The sequence below is a fragment of the Stegostoma tigrinum genome, chromosome 21, assembly GCF_030684315.1.
Source record: "Stegostoma tigrinum isolate sSteTig4 chromosome 21, sSteTig4.hap1, whole genome shotgun sequence".
Lineage (NCBI taxonomy): Eukaryota > Metazoa > Chordata > Chondrichthyes > Orectolobiformes > Stegostomatidae > Stegostoma > Stegostoma tigrinum.
The window spans coordinates 2,350,682-2,376,893 of record NC_081374.1 but is presented as its reverse complement, the minus strand read 5'-3'; the positions used below and the strand labels follow the sequence as shown (position 1 = coordinate 2,376,893).

The 26,212-nt window shown below is 45.4% G+C and overlaps 1 protein-coding gene across 5 annotated transcripts in view; it reads left to right on the top strand.

The window, feature by feature from the left end:
* Positions 1-26,212, top strand: part of tfeb (transcription factor EB) — a 124,445-nt gene that overhangs the window by 60,032 nt on the left and 38,201 nt on the right. For 2 of the 5 annotated variants that reach the window (XM_048553490.2, XM_048553491.2), the window contains exon 2: positions 3,513-3,611. The exons of 1 other annotated variant lie outside the window; for it this stretch is intronic. The gene's annotated coding sequence lies outside the window, so the exon portion shown is untranslated. Of the gene's footprint in view, positions 1-3,261; positions 3,612-26,212 lie in introns of those variants that run through there. 2 more of the 5 variants (XM_059653295.1, XM_048553493.2) reach the window with 1 other exon arrangement.

The following is a 26,212-nucleotide window of genomic DNA, read 5'->3' as shown; positions in this document are numbered from 1 at the left end:
AACTTTCCCACATTGTATTCTATCTGCCGCTTCTTTGCCCACTTTCCTAGCCTGTTAAAGCCTACTTTTGTGTCATCTGCAAACAAAGCAACAAAGCCCTCAGTTCCTTTGTCCAGATTGTTAATGTTTAACATGAATACTTGTGGTGCCAACACTGATCCATTTAGAACTCCACTGATCACTGGATGCCATCCTGAAAAAGATCCCCTTATCCTCACTTTGTGTCCCTGTCAGTCAGCTAATCCTCTGTCTATGCCAGTACCTTGCCCCTAACACCACAGGCTCTTCTCTTATTTAGCTGCCTCCTGTGTGGCACCTTGTCAAAGGCCTATTGGAAATCCAAATAGATTATGCCCATTGACTCTCCTTTGTCTCACTTGCTCATTGCCTCCTCAAAGAATTCTAACAGATTTGTCAGACATGACCCCACCACCACGTGATGAAGCTGTGCTGACTCAGTCCTATTTTACGGTGCACTTCCAAATACTCCACAATCTCATCCTTAACAATGGAACCTAAAATCTTACCAATGACTGAGGTCATGCTAACCGGCCTATGGTTTCCAGTCTTCTGCCTCCCTCACTTCTTAAACAAACTAGGTTATCACATTGGCCATTTTCCAGTTGTCTACCTTCAGTGATTCCTGAAAGATCACCACCAATGCCCGTACAATCTCCTCAGTGATCTCCGTCAGAACTCTGGGGTGTAGACCATCCAGTCCATATGATTTACCCACCTTCAGACCTGTCAGCTTCCCCAATCCCTCTCCTGAGTGAGGGCCGCTAAACATGCCTCTGTCCCCTGACTTTCTTGAATTTGGGACGCTGGTGGTGTCTTCCATGCAACGTCCCTGTTCAGCTCCTCTGCTATTTCTTTGTTCCCCGTTACTACTTTTCCACCCTCATTTCCAATGGTCAAATGTCCACTCTTGCCTCTCTCTGACCTTTTCGCTGGCTAAAAAAATTCTTGCAATCTCCTTTTGTATTACTAGATAACCTACACTCATGTTTCGTCTTCTCCCTCTTTACTGTGATTTTAGAAGTCCTTTGCAGGTTTTTAAAGGCTTCCCAATCATCTGCCTTCTGACTAATTTTCACCGCATTCTATACTTTTTCTTTTGCTTTTATGTTGACTCCAATTTGCCTTGACAGCCACGGATGTTGTATCCTCCCATTACTGTGTTTCTTCTTCATTTGAGACATAAACACAAAATTCAGGTTGACACTCCAAGAGTGATATAGCACCGCACTGTCGGAGGGTCAGTGCTGAGGGAGTACCGCACTGTCGGAGGGTCAGTGCTGAGGGAGTGCCGCACTGTCGGAGGGTCAGTGCTGAGGGAGTGGGCACTGTCGGAGGGTCAGTGCTGAGGGAGCGGGCACTGTCGGAGGGTCAGTGCTGAGAGAGTGGGCACTGTCGGAGGGTCAGTGCTGAGGGAGCGCCGCGCTGTCGGAGGGTCAGTGCTGAGGGAGTGCCGCACTGTCGGAGGGTCAGTGCTGAGGGAGCACCGCACTGTTGGAGGGTTAGTGCTGAGGGAGCACCGCACTGTTGGAGGGTTAGTGCTGAGGGAGCATCGCACTGTCGGAGGGTCAGTGCTGAGGGAGCGCCGCACTATCGGAGGGTCAGTGCTGAGGGAGCGCTGCACTGTCGGAGGGTCAGTGCTGAGGGAGCACCGCACTATCGGAGGGTCAGTGCTGAGGGAGTGATGCACTGTCGGAGGGTCAGTGCTGAGGGAGTGGGTCCTGTCGGAGGGTGCACCGCACTGTTGGAGGGTCAGTGCTGAGGGAGCGCCACACTGTCGGAGGGTCAGTGCTGAGGGAGCGCCACACTGTCGGAGGGTCAGTGCTGAGGGAGCAGGCACTGTTGGAGGGTCAGTGCTGAGGGAGCGCCACACTGTCGGAGGGTCAGTGCTGAGGGAGCGCCACACTGTCGGAGGGTCAGTGCTGAGGAAGCGCCGCACAGTCGGAGGGTCAGTGCTGAGGGAGTGTCGCACTGTCGGAGGGTCAGTGCTGAGGGAGTGTCGCACTGTCGGAGGGTCAGTGCTGAGGGAGTGTCGCACTGTCGGAGGGTCAGTGCTGAGGGAGTGTCGCACTGTCGGAGGGTCAGTGCTGAGGGAGTGTCGCACTGTCGGAGGGTCAGTGCTGTGGGAGTGCTGCACTTTCGGAGGGTCAGTACTGAGTGAGTGCCGCACTGTCGGAGGGTCAGTGCTGAGGGAGCGGGCACTGTCGGAGGGTCAGTGCTGAGGGAGTGCCGCGCTGTTGGACGGTCAGTGATGAGGGAGCGCCGCATTGTCAGAGGGTCAGTGCTGAGGGAGCGCTGCACTGTTGGAGGGTCAGTGCTGAGGGAGCACGACACTGTCAGAGGGTCAGTGCTGAGGGAGTGCCGCACTGTCAGAGGGTCAGTACTGAGGGAGCGGGCACTGTCGGAGGGTCAGTGCTGAGGGAGTGCCGCACTGTCGGAGGGTCAGTGCTGAGGGAGTGCCGCACTGTCGGAGGGTCAGTGCTGAGGGAGCGGGCACTGTCGGAGGGTCAGTGCTGAGGGAGTGCCGCGCTGTTGGACGGTCAGTGATGAGGGAGCGCCGCATTGTCAGAGGGTCAGTGCTGAGGGAGTGGGCACTGTTGGAGGGTCAGTACTGAGGGGAGTGCTGAGGGAGTGGGCACTGTTCAAGGGTCAGTACTGAGGGTGTGGGCACTGTTCGAGGGTCAGTACTGAGGGAGTGGGCACTGTCTCCATGTCCCTGTGGAAGTTTTGGAGGGACTGAGCTGTGCAGGGACAGAGATGGCGATGTGAGCAGATTGAGGTCCGCCTGTTCACTTCTCCAGCGGGAGCAAACCCGGATTTGTGGTTTGGAAATGAAAGTGTCCCTGGATCCGGTGGGTGGTGCGGGGGCGACCTCTCCCTGCGAAGGGCTGTCGTGAAACCCTCCCCTTGGTCATGCTCAGACTCACCCTCCGGGAATCCCAGCCCCCCTGCCTGCAGGGGACAGGGAGAGATTCCTGGGGCCGGTTGCAATTCCTTGCTTTTTTGCCTCTCTACCCAGTGACTGACACAGACTGAGGGCCGTCAGTCTCAGTCTCTCCGCCTCCCACCCATCTCAGAGCGGAACTTCAACTTCCACCAAAACAACACCTACCGCCGCCAGGCCGGCATCGACAGCAGCTTTTCCGGGTTTAAAGCTGGCGGTGGGCTGGCTTGTCACCTCGGCTGAAAGAGTTAACACCAGGAGCGGTCAGGTTTCCCTCCCTCCCTCCCCCCCCCCTCTCTCTCTCTCTCTCTCTCTCTCTCTCTGTGTGTGTGTGTGGGAGTGCTGGTGGAGTTTGTCCTTGTCCCTGTGTCTGAGAGTCTGGGGCACTTTGAGAAGAGGAAGGTGCTGAGTAATTTGATCATTTAAAAGCTTCCCATGACCTTGTGGCAAAGCAGCCACCAGCAATTTGTTTGTGAAGCAGATCCAGGAAGGATCCCCCTTCTTCGTTCCCAGCCTCAGCAGTTACAACCAGCCAATCCTTCTGTTACAGCTACTGCAAGCTTTTGGAGCCACTGAGTCACACTGGAGCGAAATGTAGACGGAGACAGCGCCGAAATTGTTCCTCATTGCAGCTTCAAGGAGAAAGGAGGTAATTGTCTTCTTCAATTCTGAATTGCATCTCTGTAAAATAGAGCAATAGTAACGCTCAGCTGAAACTGGAAGCACTCACTTACATTTATATGGCGCCTTTCACGACTCACCCAAGTGCTTTACAGACAACGAAGGACGTCAGAAATGTAGTTACTGTTGCAGTAAATGGGCAGCTTGTTTAGTGCACAGCAGGATCCCACAGAACTTAAATACATCATCATTATAATCTGTTGCCTGTGATGTTGGTTGAGTCATGAATATTGTCCAAGTTTGTGGGGTAGACTTGCATGAAACGGTGGCATACCCCAAGTCAATCTGAAAAGGAAGATGGAGCATGGTAATAAAATGTGAGGCTGGATGAACACAGCAGGCCCAGCAGCATCTCAGGAGCACAAAAGCTGAAGTTTCGGGCCTAGACCCTTCATGAGAGAGGCATGTTCTGTTATCTTATCTAAAAGACAGCACCTCTGACAGTGAAGCACTCCCTCAGCGCTCCACGTGTTGGTCTGGTTTCTTTACTCAGGCCTCTGGAGTGGGACTTCAGTCCATAGCCTGTGACTTCCAGCAGGGTTCCCACTTTCCTCAATGTCCAGAGATTTGTGCTGGAGAAGGATGTGGCTGGATGTTGAGTAAATGCAGGCATGGACCAACATGCGATGCCTTCTGCAGTTGACTAGCCAATGCCAAGACCCTAGAATAGCTTCAGAGATAATGGGAACTGCAGATGCTGGAGATTCCAAGATAATAAAATGTGAGGCTGGATGAACACCCTCTGATGAAGGGTCTAGGCCCGAAACGTCAGCTTTTGTGCTCCTGAGGCTCTGATGAAGGGTCTAGGCCCGAAACGTCAGCTTTTGTGCTCCTGAGATGCTGCTTGGCCTGCTGTGTTCATCCAGCCTCACATTTTATTACCCTAGAATAGCTGCCATGTATAGACCAGTCTCTTGGGATTGGTCATGGCAGGCCATCAGCATCTCCATCCTGGGTCAAATCTTAGACAGCTAATGAAGCACAGACCAAGGTCCATGTCAGGAAGGTGCCTGGCTCTGTGTCACTCAGCACAGACAATTGCAATGAAGGTTGAAATGTAAAATTTGCACACCACACAATATGCATCACAGTACCCATCTCCTCTACAGAACAGAGATAGGGTCTCTGTGATGAACAGAGATGAAGGGTCTAGGCTGAAACGTCAGCTTTTGTGCTCCTGAGATGCTGCTGGGCCTGCTGTGTTCATCCAGCTCCACCCTTTGTTATCCTCTACAGAACAAGTCTCTGAACGAAGTGTACTGACACAAATAGTCCAGTCATAATCATATTGCTGTTTTTGTAAGCCTGCAACACTAACTATACCTTCAAAAAGTACCTCATTTGCTGTAAAGCACTTGGGGAAATCCTGTTTTTGAAGGGCAGCAAACAAAGGTTAGTCTCTGTTTTCTTCTCTGTTAGTTCACATTCTTATCCTGAACACAAGAAATCAAAGGTCGTGATCAAATTACAGAGGAAAAATTCCCACTTCCCGCATCAGGCCGGGAGAAAGGTCTGACTGACCTATTGATACTGAGTCAGCTTCCTAGTATTCCTGGCAACATTCTGGGGTAAAATCTGTGATGTTAATTTTAGTACTCATTGCCTTCAGCAGTAATTTGCTTTCTGAAAAGATGTTTGAAGTTTTACTCAAATATGTTTTGCATAAAGTTAAATGATTGCAGTGTCCCATTTAAAACATCACTACCCTTAAAGCACCCCAGGGCAGGTACAGCATGGGGTTAGATACAGAGTAAAGCTTTCTTTATGCCATTCCCTTCAAACACTCCCAGGACAGGGATGGCTGAGGGTTAGATACGGAGTTAAGCTCCCTCTAAGCTGTGCTCAGTACACACCTTTTGGATGGATGTTGGAATTGTAACCTGCTGTATTAGTGCAGCAAGTTTCCATTTTTCGCATGTAACTTTTTCTGATTTTGCAGTATGAGATGCCGATGTGGATAATGCTTGTTAAACAATGGGGCATAACTTCGACTGCAGAGTTTGTTTTGAACAGTGTAGACTGGGAAGTCATTTAGAGGCATTTGTGTACTTGAGTCACAGCCTCTCAAAAGTTTGGTTGTTAAAATAAGTGGATGGTAACATTTGGATATCCATGAATGGAGTGAGCTGGTCTGAAAGCCACGTGAGACAGAACGCTAAGTATTCCTCTGGTGTACTCATTCATTGCATTTAAAAAGTTAGTGCTGATAATCCAGTGCAATACGGATGGAACGCTTCATTGCTGGGATGTAATATTGCAGCCCTATCTGTTTTGAAAGAAACAGTATATTGTAGTAAATATGGAACAACCTATAGGAGAGCAGGAGAGTTATCTCTAGTGCCCTGGTCAAATTTTATCCCTCAAAAAAAATTACACAATGTGATCTGTTTCTCACATTTGCTGTTTGTGGCAGCATGCTGTTTGGAACTTGATTGCCTCATTTCCTATTTATAACAGTGACTACACTTGCAAAGTGCTTCATTGACTGTGAAACGTATTTGAAACCTCCAGTGGTGTTGAAAGGTGCTACATAAATGCAGGTCATTCTTGATTTCTCTGCACCAATTTTGACATTTTCCCCAAACTCACTTCAGCAATGACTACACTCATGTATCAACTCTACGGCTGTAATATGTCCCGTGGTGTTTCACAGGAGTGATCATCAAACAAAATCTGATGCTGAGCCACATAGAGACGCGTCAGGACAGGCGACTGCTTGCTCTGAGAGTTTTATAGGAAGAGGCAGAGAGGCCGAGAGCTCTTGGGAAGACATTCAGAGCTTTAGGCCTGGGAAGCTGTTGCAAACAGACTGTAAAAGGGTTGAGTTAGACGAGCACTGTGAGATTTTGAAAAGTCGTAGACGTGGCCAGGTGTGGGGCTAGGGTACCCAGTTGAAACTTGACAGAATAGAATAACACCTCCACACCAGCTTGATTTTGGGCTGCACTCTCACCAGAGACATTTTGTCCTTGCATGAGAGCTGCTTGTTTGTTCTGTTTGGATTCCAATAAATCGGGGATATTCTTAGGCTTGTTGCTACTCAAGATTTGTTAGATTTGGAAATTGACAAATCTGACGTGGACTGGAAGCAGGGATTGGGGTTTTACTCATTGTCCCTGGCTCTCTGTGATCATATAGCTCTGATATTTGTGCTGACTTAACTGAGACACTGTGCAACACCCAGTCTCCCCACTTCCTTCACCCCTGCAAAAATTTGAAGATGTCTTTGTCATACTGAAACAGTGTTATTTTCTCTGTGAGCAGATATTAAGTTCAGTCAATTTGGTCACTGGTGTGTGTGTTTTTTTTATTTTAGTTAAGTGCACCTGCCACTGTGCTAAGTCTTTCTAAAAAAAAGATTTCTGTTCCCCAGTTGCCTGTTTTGCCATATTGCTGATTATCACTGCATGCAGCTTCCTCTATGTAGGTTGAAAACTAAAAAAAGGTCTTGTTGATTTTAAGAAGGGGAAGTTGCATAAATCTGACGGGCCAGAAACTATTTGATGCTTAATGCTGGTTTGAGATTCTTGTTATAGAGTCATAGTCATAGACAATCCGAATTCCAATCTCGCTCCATCAATCCCTCCTTTAAATTCATTTTTTCAAAAATTGGTTGTCTTTTCCTTATCTTCAATTTCTGATCTCTCAGTCTTTGGCAAATGTTCTTGTTTAGCCAGTCAATGATGCCCTGTACTGCTATGAACTCTTGCTGTGCTCAAAGTTGAAATATACAGATTTATTCATACTTCCTTTTTTCCCTTGTGTTCAAAAATCTTTCTAACATATTTCTCCATACTTCAAAACAGTGACATTTCTTACATCCCTTCTCAGTCTGATTTACAGGTTTTTGAATCTCTCATTCTCCATTGTCTGGCTTCCTAATTCCGAAGAAAAGGAACATTTCAATTTTTATCCCATCTTTCCCAGCCTCAGGATGAACCAAGGCACTTTGTAGCTGATGTAACACCTTTTGAAATGTAACCCTCTTGCAATAGACAAACACAACAGTCCCATGGCACACAGCAAGTAATGTGAGAATAAGCCAATCATCTGTTTGAAGGATAGAAGCTGAGGAGAGGCAAATATTGGTTAGAGAAATCCTACTCTTCTTCCAAGTCTTCACAGGGATGCAAATTCTGTTCTTGTGCCATTTAACGCACACACAGCAGGAGTCGCCTGGCCTGGATTGGTTTCCTCTTTTTTTAAGGGTCATAACATTTTACAGCATAGAAAGAGGCCCTTTGGCCCAATGTGTCTGTGTTGGTCATCAAACACAGTCTCCTGTCATCTTATTTTCCAGAACTTGGCCCAACCCATGTTCTGAACCCACTGACATTGACAACAACTGGAGGATCTGCCTTAGTTCAGAGTGCGGTGGGAAAGTATGACTTGTTCCACTCTGTGTGAATCCATGCCAGCCTCAGCTAACCACCTGTGCCATTCCTGGGCTGGTGAGTCAGGAAAAAAAAACTTGGATTCACTGGCTGGACCAGCGTTTATTGTCCACTCTCGTTTATTGAGAAAGTCGTAGCAAACTACCTCTTGAACCACTGCAAGTCCATGTGCACGATGATGTGAGGGAGGGAGTTCCAGGATTTTGACCCGAAGTAGTAAAGGGACAGTAATATATTTACAAATCAGGATGGTGAGTGCCGTGGAGGAGAACTTGAAAGTGGTCGTTTTACCATGTTTCAGTTGCCCTTGTCCTTCTAGATGATAGAGCTTGTGGGTTTGGAAAGAGCTGTTTGAGGAGCCGCTACTGTACCATCACTAATGGTAATGAACCTTTTAACCAGCCTATCTTAATATCGGCACATTCCTGTCACTCTGGTCTGGTAGGGACACAGCAGTCCTAACCTATGACCGCATGCAGTCTATGGAGATAAAAATACTGTGTGAGTAGGCACACATGACATGGTTAGAATCAATAGGTCAAGAAGTGACACACGTCTGGTTCCCTCTCTGAGGGCAAGACCAGGCTGTTCTTACCAAAAGTGATTTTAACCTGTATAAATGGAGGCAGCTCACCAGCCACTCCCTTTTTAAAGGGGCTGGAGAGATGACGCTGAAGGATTGTCAAGTTGGACATGGAACTCAACATAGATGGATGCAGTACAGTGAACATTTCTCACACTATAGGCGTCCGAATAGTTCCAGAGATGTAGAGGAAAGGATAGCAAAGATGATTCTCGACAGGAGTGAGAGAGACAGGGTAGTTGTCATGGGGGACTTCAACTTTCCAAATATTGACTGGGAACACAATAGCTCAAGTACTATAGATGGGTCAGTTTTTGTCCAGTGTGTGCAGGAGAGCTTCCTGACACCGTATGTAGATAGGCCAACAAGGGGCGAAGCCACATTAGATTTGGTACTGAGTAATGAGCCTGGCCAGGTGTTAGATTTGGAAGTAGGTGAGCACTTTGGTGACAGCAATCACAATTCTGTTATGTTTACTTTAGTGATGGAAAGGGATAGGTGTATACCACTGGGCAAGAGTTATAGCTGGGGGAAAGGCAATTACGATGAGATTAGGCAAGATTTAGGGATCTTAGGATGAGGAAGGAAACTGCAGGGGTTGGGCACATTAGAAATGTGGAGCTTATTCAAGGAAAAGCTCCTGTGTGTCCTAGATAAATATGTACCTGTCAGGCAGGAAGGAAGCTGTAGAGCGCGGGAGCCGTGGTTTACGAAGGAGGTGGAATCTCTGGTCAAGACGAAGAAGAAGGCTTATGTTAGGATGAGATGTGAAGGCTCAGTTAGGGCACTTGAGGGCTACAAGGTAGCCAGGAAAGACCTAAAGAGAGACCTCTGAAGAGCCAGGAGGAGACATGAGAAGTTGTTGGCGGATAGGATCAGGGTAAACCCTAAGGCTTTCTATAGGCATTTAAGGAATAAAAGAATAACGCAAGTAAGATTAGGGCCAACCAAGGATAGTAGTGGTAAGTTGTGTGTGGAGTCAGAGGAGATAGGGGAAGCACGAAATGAATATTTTTCAACAGTATTCACTCTAGAAAACGACAATGTTGTCGAGGAGAATACTGAGGTACAGGCTACTAGACTAGGTGGGATTGAGGTTCACAAGGAAGAGGTATTAGAAATCCTACAGAGGGTGAAGATAGATAAATCCCCTGGGCCGGATGGGATTTATCCTAGGATCCTCTGGGAAGCCAGGGAGGAGATTGCTGAGCCTTTGGCATTGATCTTTAACTCGTCATTGTCTACAGGAATAGTGCCAGACGACTGGAGGATAGCGCATGTGGTTCCCCTGTTCAAGAAGGGGAGTAGAGACAACCGTGGTAATTATAGACCAGTGAGCCTTACCTCAGTTGTTGGTAAAGTGTTGGAAAAGGTTATAAGGGATAGGATTTATAATCATCTGGAAAAGAATAAATTGATTAGGGATAGTCAGCATGGTTTTGTGAAGGGAAGGTCGTGCCTCACAAACCTTATTGAGTTCTTTGAGAAGGTGACCAAACAGGTAGATGAGAGTAAACTGGTTGATGTGGTGTATATGGATTTCAGCAAGGCATTCGATAAGGTTCCCCACAGTAGGCTATTGTACAAAATGCAGAGGAATGGAATTGTGGGAGATATAGCAGTTTGGATCGGAAATTGGCTTGCAGAAAGAAGACAGAGGGTGGTGGTTGATGGGAAATGTTCATCCTGGAGACCAGTTACTAGTCGTGTACCGCAAGGGTCGGTGTTGGGTCCGCTGCTGTTTGTCATTTTTATAAATGAAATGGATGAGGGCGTAGAAGGATGAGTTAGTAAATTTGCAGACAACACTAAGGTCGGTGGAGTTGTGGATAGTGACGAAGGATGCTGTAGGTTGCAGCGAGACATAGATAAGCTGCAGAGCTGGGCTGAGAGGTGGCAAATGGAGTTTAATGCAGACAAGTGTGAGGTGATGCACTTTGGTAGGAGTAACCGGAAGGCAAAGTACTGGGCTAATGGTAAGATTCTTAGTAGTGTAGATGAGCAGAGAGATCTCGGATCCTTGAAAGTTGCCACCCAGGTTGACAGGGTTGTTAAGAAGGCATACAATGTTTTAGCTTTTATTAATAGAGGGATCGAGTTCCGGAACCAAGAGGTTATGGTGAAGTTGTACAAAACTCTGGTGCGGCCGCACTTGGAGTATTGCGTACAGTTCTGGTCACCGCGTTATAAGAAGGATGTGGAAGCTTTGGAAAGGGTGCAGAGGAGATTTACTAGGATGTTGCCTGGTATGGAGGGAATGTCCTACGAGGAAAGTCTGAGGGACTTGAGGCTGTTTTTGTTAGAGAGAAGGTTGAGAGGTGACTTATTTGAGACATATAAAATAATCAGATGGTTGGATAGGGAGAACCTTTTTCCTAGGATGGTGACGGCGAGCACGAGGGGGCACAGCTTTAAATTGAAGGGTGAAAGATATAGGACAGATCTCAGAGGTAGTTTCTTTACTCAGAGGGTAGTAAGGGAATGGAACGCTTTGCCTGCAACAGTAGTAGATTCGCCAACTTTAGGTACATTTAAGTCGTCATTGGATAAGCATATGGACGTACATGGAATAGTGTAGGTTAGATGGGCTTTGGATCGGTATGACAGGTCGGCACAACATCGATGGCCGAAGGGCCTGAACTGTGCTGTAATGTTCTATGTTCTACAATGTAGATCTGCTGATGCACAAAGGCAAATAAAATCAATAATTATTTGTGCATGATAATTAAGCAACAGTTGAAAGTTAATTGCAAAGCAGCTGTCAAGAAGAAACAGTGTCACATTTCAATTCTGCAGTATTTGATAATGAAACAATGCTAATGTATTTTAACTTGGTAGCAAAGCCACATTGGAAGTGTTAACTTCTGGTTTGGGCTCTCTGCCATCAATTCATAGAAGTTCAAAGACTTCTGAGATTCTGTGAAATGAGGTGAAGCTGATTAGAGAAAGCGGTGTAGATTACAGATGTTTCAGAGAAAGTAGGAACTGCAGATGCTGGAGAATCTGAGACAACAAGGTGTAGAGCTGGATGAACACAGCAGGACGAGCAGCATCAGAGGAGCAGGAAGGCTGACGTTTCGGGCCTGGACCCTTCTTCAAAGAAGCTCCTCTGATGCTGCTCGGCCTGCTGTGTTCATCCAACTCTACACCTTGTTATCTTAGACTGCAGATGTTTTAGATTTTGAGTTTTAGTGAAACTTTTAGTTTTGCACTCAGTAGGACACTTTGCCAGAATACCACATTAACAGGAAAGTACTTTTTAAAAAATTGTATAAGAGGACAATGTTGCTTGTTAAGTGGAGTTGGTATTACAGATGTTGCCATGGAAAATATGACACTTAGTAGCCACAGTTAACTGCCAAGCTTTGTTTTAATTTAAACCAGGCAGGTTGACTCTGATTGCCCTGAAAAGTTATCCAGAGAGTGGCTGCTACTTGTTTTCCTGAATTGAAACAAGGACAATGTGCGTATTTGGCTTCTTGTATGAGTGCAAGTGAAATATCTTAGTGATGACTATACATGTCAAAAGGAAATGGGAATCAGTCAAGCCTAGGGTCTGTTCTCATTGAAGATTCTATTCTTCCTTATATTCTGGTCAACTTCACTTACAAGGTCAGATTAATAGAGTATAGCACCTGCAGCAGGCTTGGTACAATCATGTTCGATAAATGGACTTTACCTGTGTGGTGGAACAAATCAGGATTTGTCGCCATTGTTGGCAGGTTATCCTCTTCACCTCCCATTAATGACTTATGCAAAGAGGAACTGATGGGAATCCAGCCAGTAGCAGGTTTTGAAAGAATTGCACTTCACAGCCACAGCATATTGGGGTGGAGCTAACTAACTTTGCCTCGCAGAGTTGGTGCAGTCTCTAGCACAGAGAATGCTAGAGAAACTCAGCAGGTCTGGGAATATCTGTGGAGAGAAGCATATTGGGGTGGAGCTAACTAACTTTGCCTCGCAGAGTTGGTGCAGTCTCTAGCACAGAGAATGCTAGAGAAACTCAGCAGGTCTGGGAATATCTGTGGAGAGAGAAACAAAGTTAATGTTTTGGATTCAGAGACCCTTCTTTAGAATAAAAGGGGTTAGAAATTTTTTAACAATTCTGACAGAGGCAGAGCTAGTCATGTGGCGGCACAGTGAAAAATATAAATGAATCGCTAATGGTGAAAAATGTGTAAAATGAATGTAAATTGAGGTGTGAGGAGGAGAGAATGGGTTCACTCTACTAAAAGCAAAGTAAACATGATAGAAACAAGACAAGGTTAGGATGGGGAGAGAACGGGTTTGTAGGGAACAGAATGTAAGGGAAAGGTAGTTCTCAGGTAAGTTGTGAGGACGGGCTGCCGGACCCGAAAGGTTAACTCTGTTTTCTCCTCCAAAGATGCTGCCAGACCTGCTGAGCTTTTCCAGCAACTTTGTTTTTGTAAGGGAAAGGTAGGACAGGCAGCATATCATTATGCAGGTTGTAGAACTCAATATTGAGACCGAAAGCTGTCAAGTGCCTAAATGGAAAATGGGGCATAGTTCCTCCAGCTTGTGCTAGGCTTGGATTCGACACTATAGCAGGGCCTGGAGGGAAATATTAACATGGACACAAGAAGGCTTATTAAAATGGTGAGCAGCTGGAAGGTAGGGTTCATTCCCATAGACAGAGTGGATGTGTTCCCTAAAGTGGTTACTCAGTCTGTATTTGCTGTCTCCACAATGTAAAGAAGACCATGTTGTGAGCAGTGAATGCGGTCAGCCGGATTGAAAGGACAGTGAGGACGGAGGAGGGGATGGGCAGGAGTTACACCTTCTGTGATTGCATGGGGAGGTCCCATGGGGGAGTGAGGAATTGCTGGGAGTGACAGCAGAATGGACCAGAGGGTTATGGAGACAATGGTCCCTCTGGAATACTGTCAGTGCAAGGGAGGGGATGATGTGTTTGATGGTGGCATCCTGCTGAAGATGACAGAAATGATGCAGGTGATCCTTTGGGAGCACGCATTGGGGGTGGAAAGTGAGTACAAGGGGAACCCTATAGTTGTTATGGGCGGGAGGGGAAAGGGTGAGGGCAGTGTGACTCTATGACGCTATCACTACCAGACGCAGCAGAGGCCCTGTGGGGGAGGGTGGCTGCTGGTGGTTGAGAAAAGGGTCATCTTGGAGGTAGTATCAGAGGAGGTGTAATGGGGATGGAGAAACTGGGAGAATGGAACAGAATCCTTGCTGGAAGCAGGGTGTGAGGTGGTGTAGTTGGTGTAATTATGGGAGTCGTTGTGTTTGCAATGGATATTGGTCAATCCCATCAAATGGAAACATTGATGTCAAAGAAAGGAATGGAAGAGTCAGATAGACCAGGTGAAGGTGAGAGAAGGAGGAAATTGGAAGCAAAACTGAATAATGTTTCCAGTTATAGCCTTGATGGGCTGAATGGCCTCTTTCTGTGATGCAGAGTATACCACAACAGAATTTCGCAAAGTGCTTTGCAACCAATAAAGTACATTTTAAATGTAGTCACACGATAGCCATTGTGTGCACAGCAAGACTCCACAAACTGTGATGTGATGGTTAAATAGCCTATACCTGAGACATAGATTGGGGATAATAAAATGTGAGGCTGGATGAACACAGCAGGCCAAGCAGCATCTCAGGAGCACAAAAGCTGACGTTTCGGGCCTAGACCCTTCATCTCTGATGAAGGGTCTAGGCCCGAAACGTCAGCTTTTGTGGCTCTCTGATGAAGGGTCTAGGCCCGAAACGTCAGCTTTTGTGCTCCTGAGATGCTGCTTGGCCTGCTGTGTTCATCCAGCCTCACATTTTATTATCTTGGAATCTCCAGCATCTGCAGTTCCCATTATCTCTGATAACATAGATTGGGGACCTGTTTTGTTCAGGGATAACTCCCATGCATTTCTTTGAAGAGATAAGTTTTGTGATTTTACTGCACACCTGAAAGGCCAGGCAGGGCCTCAGCCCAAGGTCTGATCCAAAAGCCAGACCCTTCCAACTGCGCTTCACTTCTTCAGTGCAGCGCTAGATTTGCCAGGTGTGATTTTTGTGCCTGGAGTGGGTCTTGAATTCACAATCTTCGCAGTTCAAAATAGAAGTTGTCTGCACTAATAGTGCTCGAGAAGATGCTCTTTGCTTCCAGTTATTGAGTTGTCAGCTACTGGTCCCGGAGCTGTGTTCTGCCAGGGGCCGGTGGGGATGAAGGATTTAAGGGCCATTCCCCCGGTCCCATCAGCCGGGGAATATTTGTCAGTTTGATTTTGGGAGTGTTTTTTTAGGAAGTGATTTGATTTTCATAGAGTCAATAGAAACTATAATTGCTGCTTTTCAAGTTTTACACTGGATAATTTGTATTTTTTTTGAAACAGAACATTATTCCCATTTATTTGCATTGCCACTTTTGGATCGGTTTTAGTCAGCAGTTTTCTGTCCCACTCCTGGTGACAGCTCGATAATTCTACACTTTACAACACGCTCTTCATCGCTGTTCAATTGGGAATGGGACACACTGAGACTTTTCACTGAAACACTAAATCATCTTTAGTGTGGAAAGCACTTGCTGGAGAGAGTGAAACCAAGCAAGTGGGTACATGCTGGTTTGCTAAAACAGTGCTTACACTGCACTTTGGAGTGCGGTATGAATACAGCACTGTTCCTGCAACACATCTCAATTCAACTTCTCTTTGCTGGCATGTGGACCCGCTGCAGTTAGGTCGCTGGTGCGAAGGTCCAACATCAGTTGCTATTGTTATTTCCAGGCACAATAACTATGCTGTTGTGGCATTGTTCTGTGTGCTGGCTGCTGCCCTGTGTGACTGTAGCGGACACCTAGTATGCTGTGTATTTCGAGCTGCTGCTGGTTTATCCTGATCACCCCAACAGTGGAAAGTTTCATGGCAATGTTACAACACAGGAGGAGGCCATTCCCCACGTTTTGCCTGTGCTGATTCCTTGAAGGAACAATCCCATTAGCCCAACTTCCCGACTCCTTCCCCGTTTCTGAAAATCCTGTTTCTTCAACTGTTTTACCCTTTTGCAATCGTCTGTTTTTGAAAGTTCCTGTTGGTCCTGTTTCCACTTCAGGCAGTGTGTTCCTGGTCACCACCATGTAGAACATAGAACATAGAACATTCCAGCGCAGTACAGGCCCTTCGGCCCTCGATGTTGCACTGACCTGTGAAACCAATCTGAAGCCCATGTAACCTACTCTATTCCATTATCACCCGTATGTTTATCCAATGACCATTTAAATGCCCTTAAGGTTGGTGAGTCTACTACTGTTGCAGGCAGGGCATTCCTCACTACTGTCTGAGTAAAGAGCCTACCTCTGACTTCTGACATATCTATCAGCCCTCAATTTAAAGCTATATCCCCTCGTGCTAGCCATTACCATCTGAGGAAAAAGGCTCTCACTGTTCACCCTGTCTAATCCTCTGATCATCTTGTATGTCTCTATTAGGTCATCTCTTAACCTTCTTTCTAATGAAAACAGCCTCAAGTCCCTCAGCCTTTCCTTGTAAGACCTTCCCTCCATACCAGGCAACATCCTAGTAAATCTCCTCTGCACCCTTTCCAAAGCTTCCACATCCTTCTTATAATGCGGTGACCAGAACTGTACGCAATACTCCAAGTGCAGCCACACCAGAGTTTTGTACAGCTGCAATATGACCTCATGGCTCCAAAACTCAATCCCTCTACCAATAAAACCTAACACCCCATACACCTTCCTAACAACCCTATCAACCTGGGCGGCAACTTTCAGAGATCTATGCACATGGACGCCGAGATCTCTCTGCTCATCTACACTACCAAGAATCTTACCATTAGCCCAGTACTTTGTATTCCTGTTACTCCTTCCAAAGTGAATCACCTCACACTTTTCTGCATTAAACACCATTTGCCACCTCTCAGCCCAGCTCTGCAGCTTATCTATGTCCCTCTGTAACCTGCAACATTCTTCTGCACTATCCACAACTCCACCGACTTTAGTGTCATCCGCAAATTTACTAACCCATTCTTCTACGCCCTCATCCAAGTCATTTATAAAATTGACAAACAGCAGTGGCCCCAAAACAGATCCTTGCGGTACATCACTGGTAACTGAACTCCAGAATGAACATTTCCCATCAACCACCACCCTCTGCCTTCTTCCAGCTAGCCAATTTCCGATCCAAACCGCAATCCCATACCTCTGAATTTTCTGCAATAGGCTACCATGGGGAACCTTATCAAATGCTTTACTGAAATCCATATACACCACATCAACCGGTTTACCCTCATCCACCTGTCTGGTCACATTCTCAAACAACTCAATAAGGTTTGTGAGGCACGACCTACCCTTCACAAGACCATGTTGACTATCCCTAAGCAAATTATTCCTTTCTAGATGATTATAAATCCTATCCCTTATAACCTTTTCCAACACTTTACCAACAACTGAGGTAAGGCTCACTGGTCTATAATTACCAGGATTGTCCCTCCTCCCCTTCTTGAACAAGGGGACAACATTTGCTATCCTCCAGTCTTCTGGCACTATTCCTGTAGACAATGACGACATGAAGATCAAAGCCAAAGGCTCCACAATCTCCTCCTTAGCTTCCCAGAGAATCCTAGACTAGATCCTATCCGGCCCAGGGGACTTGTCTATTTTCACATTTTCCAGAATTGCTAAAACCTCCTCCTTATGAACCCCAATCCCATCTAGTCTAATAGCCTGTATCTCAGTATTCTCCTCGACAACATTGTCTTTTTCCTATGTGAATACTGATGAAAAATATTCATTTAGTGCCTCTCCTATCTCTTTGGACTCCACACACAACTTCCTACTACTGTCCTTGACTGGCCCTAATCTTACTCTCATCATTCTTTTATTCCTGACATACCTGTAGAAAGCTTTAGGGTTTTCTTTGATCCTACCTGCCAAAGACTTCTCATGTCCCCTCCTGGCTCTTGTTAGCTCTCTCTTTAGGTCCTTCCTGGCTAACTTGTAACTCTCATGCGCCCTAACTGAGCCTTCACGCCTCATCTTTACATAAGCCCCATTCTTCCTCTTGAGAAGAGATTCAACTTATTTAGTAAACCACGGTTCCCTCGCTTGACCACTTCCTCCCTGCCTGACAGGAACATACTTATCAAGGACACGCATTAGCTGTTCCTTGAACAAGCTCCACATTTCAATTGTGCCCAGCCCCTACAGTTTCCTTCCCCATCCTATGCATCCTAAATCTTGTCTAATTGCCTCCAAATTACCTTCCTCCCCCCCACCCCCAAGCTATAACTCTTGCCTTGTGGTACATACCTATCCCTTTCCATCACTAAAGTGAATGTAACTGAACTGTGGTCACTATCACCAAAGTGCTCACCTGCCTCCAAATCTAACACCTGGCCTAGCTCATCACCCAATACCAAATCCAATGTGGCCTCACCTCTTGTTGGCCTATCTACATACTGTGTCAGGAAACCCTCCTGCACACATTTAGACAAAAACTGACTTGAACTATAGCATTTCTAGTCAATATTTGGAAAGTTAAAGTCCCCCATAACAGCTGCTCCTATCCAGAATCATCTTTGCTATCCTTTCCTCTACATCTCTGGAACTATTCGGAGGCCTATAGAAAACTCCCAACAGGGTGACCTCCTTTCCTGTTTGTAACCTCAGCCCATACTACCTCAGTAGATGAATCTTCATCAAACTTCCCTTCTACCACCGTAATACTGTCCTTGACTAACAATGCCACACCTCCCCTCTTTCACCACCTTGCCTGATCTTACTGAAACGTCTAAACCCCGGAACCTGCAACAACCATTCCTGTCCCTGCTGTACCCATGTCTCCAAAATGGCCACAACACTAAAATCTGTGTCCTCTGCTTTCCCAACCTTTTGTCAATGGAAACAATTTCTTCTTATCTAATCTATCAAAACTTTTCATGATTTTGCACGAGTCAATGAAATGACCCATGCTGTAAGGAAAACAGTGCTACCTATGATTACACAACAAATGACGCAGAAATAAGCCATTCAACCTATTCAATCCATGCTGGTATTTCTGTTTCACTTGAGCTTTGTCTTATTTTATTCTTCAGTTTAAAGTAACTATTGTAACCTTCTGTTCCCTTTTCCAACAAATGTATGTTTAGCTTCCCCTTAATGGCGTCAATATTTATCTCCAATTTCTCAAAGTAACTGAAGCCCCTCACCATTTGCACTGTTCCTCAGGATTTATCATCCCTTCTAAAATGTGTGCCCAGAATGGACACACTGCTCCAGCTGAGGCTGGTTAACCAGTGATTCATATATTTAGCATTATTTCCTTGACACTGTACGCTGAATCTAAATTAGCAGAGATGCTCAGTGAGTTTGATAAGGAGTGGTTAACCACAGTGTGTGAGATTAAGCCTTTGTATGTGTTAAAGAGGGAGGGTTGACGTGATTTCTATACACGGACTTCCCAAAATGCATCAGAAAGTATCACTTAAAGACTGGTCAGAAAAATTAAAGGCCATAGTGGGGACAGTGGCAACAAAGATTAAAAAATCGACCGAGAGATGAGAAACAGAGAACCGTATTTTTCAGACTGGAGATAGGTTTATGTAGAATTCCGAGGGGCTTGGCATTTGGAACACTGCTTGGTCTGATCCATGCTAATATTCTCCATCCCTACATGAGCAAGTGTAATGTAAAAATTTACAGATAACACAGCATTTGGGAATGTTGTGAATTGTGAGGAGGGTTAAAGATAGACTTCCAAGAGGATGTAGACAGGTTGGTGGATGAAAAGTAATTATGGAAAAGTGTGAAAGGGTTACATTTTGGTTGGAAAATTGAGGGGAGGCCATACCAAATAAAGTGTGCAATTCGAAATGTGTGCAGGAACAGAGAGGCCCTGGGGTATGTTTGCACAACTTTGACAATGGCAACACAGTGTGGAGCTGGAGGAACACAGCAGGCCAGGCCACATCAGAAGAGCAGGAAAGTTGGCTGGGACCCTTGAATTGAGTGGACCTAGCATTGAGGATGGCAAGGCAGGTTGAGAGAGTGATTAGTAACGCAGATGGGATCATTCAGGAATAGAGACATAGAATACAGAAGCAAGGAAGTTGTCATGAACCTTTATAAAACAATGAATTGACCTCAGCTAGAATATTGTGTTAAATTCTTTATACTGTACTCTAGGAAAGGTGACAAGATGTTGAAAAGAGTGTTGAGGTTCTAGGATGATGGACTGGATTTTCCTGGAGTCCCTAACTAATTTGAAGGTTCTCCAGACCTTTAAAAATGATGGGCAGGGCCAGGAATCGGAAGTCTTGATCCCATTCCCAAAGGATCTTGTTTCCTCTGGTAGGGGAGAGTGAGATGGCCATGATCCACGCTGATGGGAGACCACAGCCTAGCCGTGCCATTTGGGGCTACATTTTACAGATGACTTGCCCGCCATCAGGAAAGTCAGCTCCAAACCAGCTGGCTTTGAAAGTGCCCGCCTGTTGTTGGTGGCCAAATCAAGCAGAGGCACGTCTGACCCTTAGTGAGAGAATGTCCCGTCTTCAGGCTCTGCTGGCCAGTCTGATTAGATGGGAGGTCTAGCAGCCAACAGTGCCACAACTCAGTAGTGGACACTGTTGGAACTGCAGGCTGGCCCAACAAGAAGTGAACATTGGATCCCAGGCCCTGGTGATTCTGAGTTTTTGGATCAGGACGTATTCCCCAAGTGAAGGGGATTTGTGGCCAGGTTTTGTGAGGTATACTGGGGAGTAAGAAGGGTGGGTGGGAAAAAAATGCATGAACAGGATGGTAGTAATTTTGATTTGTAAACATAAAACCCTGACTGAACAGGCTCTTGGGGATGTGGGCATTGCTGGCTGGGTCAGCATTTATTGCCCATCCCTAGTTGCCTTAGAAGTTGGTGAACTACTGCCTTGAACCGTTGCAGTTCATTTGCTGTAGCTACACCACAATGCCCTTAGGGAGGGAATTCCAGGATTTGATCCAGTGACAATGAAGGAACAGTGATATATTTCCAATTTGGGATGGTGAGTGGCTTGGAGGGGAACTCGAAGGTGGTGGTGTTCCCATGTACCTGCTGCCCTTGTCTTTTTATAGTTGTGCGTTTGGAAGGTGCTGTCTGAGGATCTTTGGTGAATTCCTACAGTGCATCATGTACATAGTACACACTGCTGCAACTGAGTGTTGGTGGTGGAGGGAGTGAATGTTTGTGAATGTGGTGCCAATCAAGGGGGCTGTTTTGTTCTGGATGGTGTAAAGCTTCTTGAGTGCTGTTGGAGCTGCACTCATCCTTGTCAAGTGGGGAGTATTCCATTACACTCCTGACTTGTGCCTTGCAGATGGTGGACAGGCTTTGGGGAGTCAGTCAGAAAATGAATGATGGATAATAAAATGTGAGGCTGGATGAACACAGCAGGCCCAGCAGCATCTCGGGAGCACAAAAGCTGATGTTTCGGGCCTAGACCCTTCATCAGAGAGCAGAAAATGAATGACTTGTTGCAGGATTCCTGGCTTCGATGTTAAGAGCTGATCAGAATGAGATTTAACCATTAGTAATGTCTTTACTGCTAACTGCCTAGGCACCATGTTTCAAAACTGCAACTGATTGGCCTCTCTATGACCTTTCAACTCCAAATATTTTGCCACAAATTCTGGATTGTGTTGGTGTTGATTATGTTGTCCTGATTGTTGGCAATTATGGATGAAGCAGGACTTCATTGACCATCCACCCAATAGTAACGTGTGCTCGATTGGAGTGAAAGAAATTCACTTCTTCCTTTTGAAAGTGACTAGTATGGTGATGTCAGTTGGAGTCAATACACATGAACTCCAATTACAGAGATGTTTAGAACTCTGGTTCTATACTCACGTTCACAGTTCCTTGAAAGTGGAGTCGCAGGTAGATAGGATAGTGAAGAAGGTGTTTGGTATGCTTGCCATTATTGGTCAGTGCATTGAGTATAGGAGTTGGGAGGTCATGTTGCAGCTGTACAGGACATTGGTTTGGCCACTTTGGGAATACTGAGTGTAATTCTGGTCTCCCAACTATAGGAAGGATGTTGTGAAACTAGAAAGGATTCAGAAAAGATTTATGAGGATGTTGCCAGGGTTGGAGTGTTTGAACTATAGGGAGAGGCTCAATAGGCTGGGGCTATGTTCCCTGGAGCATCAGAGGGTGAGGGGTGACCTTTATAGAGGTTTATAAAATCATCATTAGGGGCACGGATAGGGTAAATAGCAGAAGTCTTTTTCCTGGGTGGGAGACTCCAAATCTGGATGGCCGAGGTTTAAGGTGAGAGAGCAAAGACATAAAAGGGATCTGAGAGGCAACTTTTTCACGCAGAGGGCAGTGCGTGTATGGAATGAGCTGCCAGAGGGAGTGGTGGAGGCTGGTACAGTAACAATATTTAAAAGGCATCTGGATGGGTATATGAATAGGAAGTGTGTAGCCATTGCTAAAAGCAATGAAAAAGTTGCCCCTCCGTTTCCCTTTAAATCTTTCCCCTCTCACCTCAAACCTATGATCTCTAGTTTTAGATTCCCCTACCCAGGGGAAAAGATCTTGGCTATTCAGTAAATAAAAACCAACAACTGCGGATGTTGTAAATCAGAAACAGAGACGGAAATTGCTGTAAAAGCCCAGCAGGTCTCGCAGCATCTACAGAGAAACCAGAGCCAACGCCTCAGGCCCAGTGAGCCCCCATACCTCGCTCCCTCATCGCTGTCCCAAATGCTCCTTGTCCTGGTTCGAGCATCCCTCCCAACCCCAACAAGCAGCAAGCACAACCTTGCCCTGTGTCCGCCGTATCATGCTCTGTACGAAGGTTGTATGTTTTACTAAAATCGCCTCTGATTCTTCTGAACTCCAGAGAGCAAGGACTCAGTCTGCTTAAGCTCCAAGAATCCCCATTTGTTGCAAGTTTCCTTTCTTTGTAAGAGGAGGCGAAGACTGCCTTTCATACTACAGGTGTGCTGTCACCAGGGCTTGCTTATTTATTGCTGATTTACTGTTAAGTTCAGTCAGGAACAATGGTGCTAATTTCTTACCTACCATCAATAGCCCTTATTTGTCCTTTCCGTATGTAATATTCCCTTGTGGTAGAGGAAAATGAAGCTCTCAAGGCACCTGGTAGTGTCCCTGGCTCTGAGCCTTGGTTCATGACCTACCTGCTGTAAAAGTGTTTTATAACTTCTCTAAACAGGTTGATTTAGAAAATATCTACACTTGGAAAATGTGACAAATCTGCTTTACATTGTCTGGCGAAATGAGAGTTAATCAGTGTACTGGAGTCAGTTTTGTTTGCATGGAAAGCACTTTCACCACTGGGTCAGACGTTTGGAGGGTGGGGCTGGTTTAAATCCTTCTCCAGACACCTGAGAACTTGGTCCAGCCGTAACAATGCAGTGCTGTACTGACAGAGATATTAAACTGAGGCTGTGTCTGCTTGCAACGATATGAGAGGAAGTCTCCCTCGTGCCCTGATCAACGTCACATTATCACTATCACTTGTGATTTTTGGGTTCTTGCTGTGTGTGTTTTGGCTGCTGTGTAATGATCCAGAGTGTGAGTGAGGAAGGTGTGAAACATTGCAATGGAGTGGGGCAAAATGATTTGCCTGATCAATTTCTTTTTAACTTTTGACTTTCAAATTTGTGAAATGATTTTGTGGTTTTATTGTAACCAGTTCAGTTCATGTTGATCAAAATCAAAAAGGGAACAAGTTGTTGAGGACGATAAAAATATAGCCTGTGGTTTGCTAAACATTTCCCCTGTGTAATAACCCTCTTGCTGTCCTGAATCAGTCTGTGCAGTTCACCTGTTCAACACCGACTGCCCATTCACATTTGCCACCCTGGGGTTCATTTACATCTCACACCTATCCCTCCCCCCCCCCCCCCCCCCCTCTCTCTCTCTCTCTTTCTCTCTGTGGGTCCTGTATGCAAAATACTTTTTTCTTGAAGCACTGATGCATTGCATGAAGAAAATAAAAGTGTAAGAAAGAGAGGCAGGAGTCGGCCTGTCTTGCTATTCTGTAGGATCTTCTGCAGGCCTTAACTCCTCTCTCATTCAGTTCACTTCCATTCGCTCATCATAGGCCTTAACTCCCTGATATTTCAGCAATCTGTCTACATCATCTTTAAGTATTTTCAGTGATCTAGCCTCCACAACTCACCGGGGTAGAGAACTCCAGGCATTCACTACCCTGAGAAATACCTTCTCGTCTCACTGTTAATTATAGGTTCCTAGTCTGAGACTCCCCCACTAGTGGAAACATCTCCTCAACATCTCCCCTGTCAAACTCCCTCAGAATCTTTTATATATTTCAGTAAGATCACCCTCATTCTTCTAGACTTTAATGAAAAGAGGCTTAACTTTTTTTGGCCATTAATGAGCCAACTCCTTCATCCTAGGAATTAGTCCGGTGAATCTCTTTTCTGAACTGCCTCCTTTGCCAATCAGTACAGTGACCAAGAATCTATTTACTATCCCAGCTGAGACCTCACAAACACATTGGACACATAACAAGAATTTCCTTTGGTTTAACCACCAACAGCCTCACAATCAAGGCTAAATTCCACTTGCCTTCTTAAATACTTGCTGTGCCTGCATGCTGCTACTTGTGTTTCATTTCAAAAGAACACCCAGATCTCTCGGCATTGTACTGAGAGAGACTCTCATCATTTAACTAATAATCTGCCTTTGATTTTTTTTATAACAATACTTAAACTCATTGCACTGTGCCCCCTTGGTAAATAATTGAGGCTGTAGGTTTAAACCTTGTGGTACTTCACTAGTTGTGTCTTCCCAACTTGAAAAAATCCATTAATTTTGACTCTATTTGATTACATTAAACTTTTCTAAAAATCCTGCTATTTTTTCCTTGATTAGTGACTCGGCATTTTCCCAATGACTGATGATAGATTAACAGGCCTATAGCTTCTTACTTTCCGTCTCCCTCCTTTCTTGAACAAGAACATCACTTTTAGCAGTTTTCCAATTCACTGGAACCCTCCCTGAAGTCATAGAATATTTTGATTCCACTATCTGCAATAAAATTCTTTAAAACCTTTGGTTGCAGGCCATTGGGTCCTGGTGACTTGTCTGCTTTCCGTACTATTAGTTAGTCAAATACTTTGTCCTTCATTATAAACACTGTTACAAGACCTTTCCTCCAATAGCACTTTGCTTGTCTGATGTCTTTGGGATGTTTAAAGTGTCCTCCGCTGTGAAAACAGATGCAGAATATTGATTTAAGTTATATGTTATTTCCCTGTTTTCAAACCCCCTAGTCTCATCCTCCAAGGACCCATACCCATGTTACTTTCTTTTTATATGACTGTAGAACCTTTTGCTATTTGTTTTTATATTTCTTGACAATTTATTTTCAGTATTCATTTTTCTCCCCTCTTTATTTACAAATTAGTCATCTGCTGCTGGTTCCTCAAAAATTCCCATCCTCTGGTCAGCATGAGTTGTGCTGCTTTGTTGGCTTTATTTTTGATTGGACTCTTTGACTGACTGCCTTTGTTAACCATGGGTGGTTATTGGGTCTTTCTTTTTGACTGGAGCAAATTTTTGCTGAGTGTAATGAAATATCGTCTTTACAGCTACCAATGTTCTTTCATTTTGTCGAATTTCTTAGCGTGTTTTGGACAGCTCTTTCTGAAATCGTCCTTATTTAGGTTGAAGTCACTGGTTTGAGACCTGAGTAGCTCTCATCAAACTCAATTTCAAGACTACCATGTTATGATTGCTGATCCCTCGATTATCTTTAAGTGTGAGATTTCTTATTAATCTTACCTCATTATGCATATCGAGATCTAAAACAGACTGTGTTCCTGGGAAGATTCTGTCATAAGCTACTGTAAGAAGCAATCATAGAATCCCTACGGTGTGGAAGCAGGCCATTCAGCTGATCGAGTTCACACTGCTGCTCTGAAGAGCACCCACCCAGAACCATACCCCTGATCCATACCCTGCATTTCCCATGGCTAACCCACATATGGCCTATATGTGACTCCAGGCTCTCAACAATGTGGTCAATTCATGACTGGCTTCTGAAATGGCCCAAAATGAAGGTCTGTGGTATAAGTTGCTAAAAGGTCTTGAGAAAAGAATGAAAAGAACCAGACTACATGGTAGAAGAAAAGACAATGGCAGAAATAGCTCTGTCGACCCTGCAAAGGCCTCTCACTAACATCTGGGGCTTAGTGCCAAAATTGGGAGGGCTGTCTCATAGACTAGGTAAGCAACAGCCTGATATAGTTATACTCATAGAATCATACATTACATATAATGTTCTAGTCACTACCATCCCTCTCCTGGATATGTTGTGTCCCACCAGCAGAACAGACCCAGTGGAGGGGGTGGTATGGTGGGATACAGTTGGGAGGGAGTTGCTCTGGGAGTCCTCAACAGTGACTCTGGACCCCATGAAGTGTCATGGCTTCATGTTAAACCTGGGCAGGGAAATCTCCTGCTGATTACCACGTACCGTCCTCCCTCAGCTGATGGATCAGTATTCCTCCATGTTGAACAACACTAAGAGGAAGCGCCGACGATGACAAGGGCACAAAACGTACTTTGGGAGGGA